This window comes from Strongylocentrotus purpuratus, unplaced genomic scaffold (genome assembly GCF_000002235.5).
Source record: "Strongylocentrotus purpuratus isolate Spur 01 unplaced genomic scaffold, Spur_5.0 spur5_scaffold_18, whole genome shotgun sequence".
NCBI classification, from domain to species: Eukaryota; Metazoa; Echinodermata; class Echinoidea; order Camarodonta; family Strongylocentrotidae; genus Strongylocentrotus; species Strongylocentrotus purpuratus.
The window spans coordinates 11,980,191-11,987,828 of NW_022145603.1; the positions used below are offsets into that span (position 1 = coordinate 11,980,191).

Below are 7,638 nucleotides of genomic sequence, written 5' to 3' on the forward strand. Positions count from 1 at the left end.
AATTGGGAAGAAGGTCACCCTATGCCAGAAGATAAATGACAACAAAATGTAGTATTTTGGACACATTTCTAGGAGAAAAGGCGACAACCTGGAGATCATTACCCAAGACCATGTTGAGGGTCAACGAAAATGTGGTAGGCCAAGAGTTTGATGGGTTCATGGAATAAAAGAGATTACTGGCATTTGAACATCTGCACAGCTAGGCGCCATGCCCAGGACAGATGTTGTTGTAATGTCATCGTCTCCAGGGTCACAAGGGGTCAGGCATGATTCGTATAGGACGACGACGACGTTGGGGTATAGGTAGGGTTGGGATGATTACATGAACTATACCGGATACCCTTCTTAATGCGAGGTATGTGGTAGGAGAGTGTTTCATCTAGGGCTGTATAGGTTATAGGTAGGGTTGGGGTCGTTACAGAAACTATACATGATACCCTCCTAAATGCACTGGCCATGCGAGAGGGCGCTGTCTTCACTTGATATATGTCAATGGGAGAGCGATCGAAGACGCCAAGCTGCTCGTTTCTCTCGATGCCGACATAACCGACATAGCTAGTTGTCTCTGCAGTGCCTTCATAGTCCGACCGAAGAAAATTCGCATTGAAATGAGGGCGCTGTTCATTGTTCATGTATTCCTGTTCATTCATCCTGGGGATCTGGCACTTCTCTGAATCATTGGCGCTATTTTTGTAAATCACAACAGGGTTCCCTTCCGCATTAGGTGAGTGTTGCTTTGGCATGATGGGATTCATAGGGACGTAGTGGTGGTCTTGACTATCTTGGTCAGACGTTTTCAGCTTGACATCCTGATGAGGATTTAGGTAGATGAATATATCTTCTCTATCTTCTAGGGAGTCAAGGCCCGCGTAATCCACGAAGCCGGTTGTCTCTGCAGTGCCATCATTGTCCGACCGAAGACAATCCTCGTAGACATGAGGGCGGTGTTCACTGTTCATGTATTCATGCTTATGCTTCATGGGGATCTGGCACTTCTCCGAGTCATCGGAGGGACTTTCGTAGATTACGATAGGGTTCCCTTCCGCATCAGGTGATTGTTCCTTTGGCTGTATGGGATTCATTGGGATATAGAGGTGGTCTTGACTATCTTGGTCTGAAGATACCAGCTTGACATCTTGGAGAGGGTTCGGGTATCTACCTTCTCTATCGTCAAGGCCCTGGCATCCTGCATCGCACGATCGTGCAATGTTGACAACACCTGAAAGCACCTTTGAACCATTCCGCCTCTTTTCAAAAGCTATCTTGATTGCGCCTAAGATGATTACCATTATAACTATCATCATTACTGGTAAGACAATCTTTAACGTTTTTGGGAACCTTGGCAGTTTGCCTGCTGATGCAACGCTGGGGTTGGGAGATTCCAGCTGTGTCTTAGGCTTATTGCTCTCTCTAGGGATAGTAGATATTTCGAGAGATTTCTCTAAACCAATTGAAGTATTTCCATAGGTGCATCTGTCTGCTGATGTGCTGGAAGTACTGATGTCAGAGGTACCTGTCTCAGTAAGGTAAGGTATCATAAGTAGGTGTGTTGTAACTTTGTCTTGCCGAGACTCGGGTTTTGAGAATTGTAGCATGCTTAGCTGTTGTGCCTACTGCGGTTGATGTCATGGCTTAATGGTGAACGAATGGTGTCACTGTATCCGCCATGGTTGTTGTGAGCATGGTCAGACGACTTCGTTGGTGATCTTTGAAGAAAAAGATTGAAATTAATCAAATTGAAAGCAGAAATAGGGATCTATTCTCCCATACTCATTACCAAAAAGTATTAACGCGTCTCATCAGGCAATGCAGAGGTAATGTCTGCGATGTATATAATCAACACCAAAATGTCCAGGCATTGTTATCATAGAAATAAGGACAAGGGCCCGGTTTCATAAAGCTTGTAATCAGTGACAAGTTACACAAACTGTTATAAGCTACTGAAAACGTGGCATTTGATAGGCTGACAGCAAATTTGTCATAGAAATTTAGCATTTTTTATCGATAACAAGTTATATGCAACAGAGCCCGGTTTTTCAGTGTCCACTAGCATTATAGAAGGGAACGTTTTCGATGAAAACCAACAGCAATTTTTCATTATGATCTTTAAAAATGCAATACGTTTATGATGCTTAACAGTAAGACTATTAAAGCCGGTAATCAAAAGGGCCTGTTAGACTTGACAACCTGTGGGATTTTTATGAATACTCACTTGACTTGATGGCCGATACGATTATATCATCTACGGCTACACCCAGTGGCGTACGCAGGATTTTTTCAAGGGGGGGGGGGGGGGTTCAAAATCGGGTCCAAAATTTCGCAACGACTCAGGAAAATTTGAAAATCGCGCCGGCCAAAAAGTCGCTCAGTGGGGGGGGGGGGGGGGGGGTAAGCGGACACTTTTTTTTTTTTTTTTGGTCCCAAAAAAATCGCAACGACTCAACCGACCGCTGAATAAGCGGGGGGGGGGGGGGGGGGGACACTTTTTTTTTTTGGTCTCGAAATTTGAAAATTTGACATTTTGCTCCGTTGGGGGGGGGGGGTAAGGTCTCCTTTCTTAGGTCAGCTATGGGGGTAATTTTTTTTTTTAAATAATTAAAAAAACAAAAACAAACAAACAAACAAAGGGGGGTTTACACACATAAAAATACCAAAGGGGGGGGGTTAACCCCCCAAACACCCCCCTGCGTACGCGCCTGGCTACACCACCCGTGCCGAATTTGCAGACAGCTCGGAAAAATATCTGTAGCCGCGAAGATGGATGATAGAGGTAATGTTTATCGTGTTTGCATATTGAATATATATATATATTAAAGTAATGAGCACTGCTGTTTGTCTGTAAATATATACATGTAGATATAAATTGAGATTAAAATGAATGAACCGCTATACCACGACACCTCCACAACAAAATATCTTTAACATTTACACCCCCCCCCCCCCAAATTTTTTTTTTTTTTAAATAAATAAATAAATAAATCAGGGCAATTATCCTATGAAAACTCTCCAGATACCACTCACCTTTGGACACTGAGGGCAGCAGCAGAAGTTTACGCTGGGCGTCCTTCTCCATGCCGAGTCCCTGGAATTAGAGCGACGTTGAATGAATCTGAGATTTCCATCCACGGATACAACTAGACTACATCTTGCGTTACCATAGAACTTGTAGTAGAACGACAAGCTCGCCGTGATAGACGAGGCAATTAATGGCGGAAGACTGAACCCTTTCGTATCATACTCAGTATGGCGGTCGGTGACGTAATACCAACCTGGCGACAAAAACAAACAAACAAAATAATGAATACGAAAATTATAAATAAATAAATAAATAAATATACAAGTAAATAAAAGTGAGTCCTGATCGACGGACATTCAATAATGAAAGACTATTTTTTTTTCAAACGAAACTCAATATGACGGTCGGTTACATAATACCAACCTCATGAATACAAATAAATAGATACATAGATATATAAACAAATAAATAAACAAATAAACAAACAAACAAAACATTCAACAAAATATAAATAAATTCAAGCCGTGGTATACGAGGCGTCTAATGATGAAAGACTATTTCTGTCATAACAAACTAATATGACGGTCGGTGATGTAGTAAAAATTAATATCATTTTTAAAAAGAAATTTGCAGAGAAGCCCACCTTGATATTAAATTGTCTTTAACAAAAGAAGATGAAGTGAGATAATAATAATAATAGTACTGCTATAATGATAACAGCTAATGATTAAAGGCTCTATCAAACATTTCTTTTAAACCATCAATTCTGATTTTAGTACAGAATACAGAAACTGCTTAATACCCTGTTCATTATCTTCCCGCTCGTGACCGCTCTCTGCTGCCCACTGTGAAGACCGAATGCCGCATGTACTGCCGCTCACGAAGTTACAGGAGAACAACTCTGAAATTGCAGTAAAAAAGGAGTATACATTTACGTTGGTTATACAAAATGTAGAAGCGCGAAAAGAAGCGTCTGGAACACAAAATGCCTAATAAATTTGTTGAAAAGCATGGTTTTATCATAGCGGCAGACTCGAGTAGGCTAATTGTTACTTAAATTTACTAAATAATTAAGCATGTTTGGGCCATTTCATGCAACAAGCTTATTCGTCGCCCATTGTTTATGTCCAAACATTACAGAAAAGTGAGAGAAACCTGCCATTTATAGGTGTTTTTCTTGACTGTTACCTCTGTGTTTTTAAAGGAAAAGTGATGTAATTCTGCCAATCAAAAAGCTAATTAGCCTACCTGAAATTCCATTACAATATTTCCCCATCGTCAGGAAGATGAACGTTCCGAGAAATCCAATTGATGTAGTTTGCATTATGAAAATGTGATTTAAACATCAGCAGTTTTAAAGAATTAAACTCGCAACCTTAATGCATACGATATCAGATCCTATAAATATTATTGTCGGTCAATGTACACCAACGTTAGTTTAGGTCTTGTACTCCAATAATGTCTCTTGTTCACATCAAAGTCGCCTCCTGTGCATCAATAATGTGTCTTGACACGCCAAAAGGTGCCTTCTGTAGATCTAAATCAATAATGTCTCCTGTACACACCACTACAGGGAAATGCTGTCAACCGTGGACCAAGTTTAGTACTTGTGCGGACGTACCTCCTATGGGATGATCCAGGTAGCGAGCGCCTCTCCCGCGCAGTCAAAAGGGGGCGCTGTGACATTTCGCGATACACATCGGACTGATCCAGTCGATGTTGCCTACACGCTGTGACATCTAATATTCAAACGCCCCCTACGTCGTAATTTTGATACGGCGGAACCGGTATCGCAACCGTGGACGGTCCCCCATTGCAGGTACGTCCGCGGTTTGAGGTAGTTTTCTATGGAGTGGTCCGCGGTTGCTGGCGTTTTCCTACGCATGTACACACAACCAATCCTTTGGAACCGTTGTGCAATGTAACCCTGCATTTTTTGAATGGTTAGCTATGTGTACTGTGTACGTGTCGCTGTACAAAGCTTGCCTTGGGAATAGTGCACACACAAGCTATATATAGCTACGGTGTGCATTATGAGTATTATGAGCTAGACTGAATCTTGGTGTTTTCTCTGCAAAATAATGCTGAATACTGAGTTTTCCTGCTAATCTACAACAGTATGGGTAAGTTTAAGAATCATCTACCTTATTTACAATATGTACAAAGATCTATTCGATTTCTAGATAGTTATTTATGACAGTGTTAACTGCGACTTAAAACACATTCCGACAGGATAAGACTGAACATGTTTGATCCCATATGTATGAAGGGGTGACCAAAGTTCGCGGATATTTGTTTTTTTCTTGCACATTACAAAATATCCAGATCAACATATATCATGTTCCATACGTCATAAGAATCGTAATTTATCATATAATCAGATTATATGACATTCTAAGGCTGTATTTACTTCAAACCAATGATAAGACGAAAATATCGGAAGGCTTACCACTACCGGCGTCTGTCAAAAGGTGTGACCTAAGTTCGCGCATGATATTTACTGCCCTCTTGTGATGGGCTTTACAGATTTAAACATTCCAAAAAGGGACATAGTTTCGATCAAAAGCCGAACTTTATATTGAAACTTTGAAAAAGATAAATAATTCTCTCTATCATTGAAATTTTGCCCGAAAAAAATACCTTGTCAAATTGTTCAAATAAAAGACAATATTTTTCAATGTTTATGTGTTAATGACAATATAGTCCCTATCTGCATGTCATTTATTTGTTTAAAAAGCTTATCATGTGTCTCCTTTTTATATGTCAGCCATACATGAGTTCTCGCTCTTTTCTCTCTTTGTCTCTCCACTTTCCCCTTTTAAATTGTTACGAAACCCATAGATTCATTGTAATTCACAAACACAGATACGGTGGAAGCAGGCGCGCAGGTTCCGTTTTTTGCGTAAGAAATTGGAATTTTATCATTATTTTTCGGAGTCAATTATCCCTCTAATAAACTGATTTTCATATTTAAAAAACACAATTTCTTATGATAAAAAGCGTGAAAAAGCTAGCTTATTCACATTTTTATGTCACATTTTGACCTTTGGAGTTTTCGACGGTGCTCAAAGATTTCGTTGTCTCAGTCCCACACAGGCATCGCGTATCGTTCTCCTGTTATAAGCGCTTTTAGTGTTAGTACGCGAACTTTGGTCACGCGCGAACTTTGGTCACACCACCATACAATGTACGTAACTTGATGTAGGATCATGATGGGTTATGGAGCAGATATTCAAAGCAAAATGTGTCAATTTACATACACATTAACTCTGCTGTGATTAGTATCATTGTTCGCAAGATTTAATGTTTTGTTCTAGCTTTTTAGAACATAAATAGAATACTGCATACAAACCCAGCATATTAAAGAATTACGCTTATTCGATGTCATATCTACGTCTGTGAATGTGTGATTTCATGTTGACAGTTGTTGATATTCATATTTGTTTTTGTTATACTCTAATTCAAAATGTCTTTTTTAAATTACAGATATCGACGCAACATGACAAATGAGTAGTTTCCATATCGACGTCGTTCTTTATCATCATCTTCACCAATACATCAACGCCATCATCACCATGTCTTTGACGTCGACCTCCGTTTTCGCGTTTGAACTTTGAAGATTGTTGCGAACTCTAATAATGAATTGGATATTGGCATTATCGACGTTTGTTCTGTCTTTGAACACTGTCGCATCGAACTTTGATTGAAGGTAAGAACCTCCTTTTTACCTCCTTCGATTTGCGTTTCGTCGTTTGCAGGTCTGATCCTGACTTCGACTAATGATGACCTAATGATGACCTAACCTAGTCTTCAATCACCCTCGACGTCAAACTCTATACCGCGTTTCACCATCGCTGAACAATTGACTCCGCAATTGATTGACATCGCCGACTCTTGACCTTCGTTCATCATTCATTATTGAACTGTACTACGATCACCGACATCATCTACGATCAGCCAAAAAGGCCTAGTTACCATTTGTTTCTTCAAATTTCGTCTTTCGACTGAATTCGAGTACGACATCGTCAAAGAATCTCGCACCTCCGCTGGAAGGACAGTTTGTATAATGTATTATGTAATTTGAATATGAGTGGCAGTCTTCCGCTTTAGAAATAGACTTACCACTTTATAATATTGTTGTGTGCTGAAAATGTTTAGTGTCATGTATAATGATGTAACAAGCGGCAGTCTTCGCTATAGGAATAGACTTCAATTTTCGACTGTAAATTGTTTTATGTATTTTACGCAAGCTAGATTTTAGCTCGTTTGAATAAACGCTTTTAAAAAAGTGAACACATTGTTTCCATTGTTTGATGTTTGATACGTCATATGATCATTCAACAATAATGATCAACATGATTGTGATGTCTTTTTGTTAACAGATCATGTTTACGAGAGTAGTGGCTGAACCTTGAGAAAATGGATAATTGTGCTGAAAGTGGACTTCATGCCAGCTCCTGTCATTTTTGTGTCTACTTTGCAGACCAGCATGTTCTTTCAAAGATAAATGATCAAGGGCTGGCAGATATTATGAGGAATACTGTGTTGAAAGTGCTTTCATTATGTAGTAGATTTGTTATATATAGGAAATCTCTTACATAATGTCTCCTCTCGGAGTGAAT

The 7,638-nt window shown here is 39.7% G+C and overlaps 1 long non-coding RNA gene across 1 annotated transcript; it reads left to right on the top strand.

Annotated features, from left to right (window-relative positions):
• Positions 1–4,632: 4,632 nt before the first annotated feature.
• On the top strand, positions 4,633–7,309 carry LOC115925428. Its single transcript, XR_004064709.1, has 2 exons — positions 4,633–5,139; positions 6,503–7,309. It is a non-coding gene; the product is annotated as an uncharacterized LOC115925428 (long non-coding RNA).
• Positions 7,310–7,638: the final 329 nt, after the last annotated feature.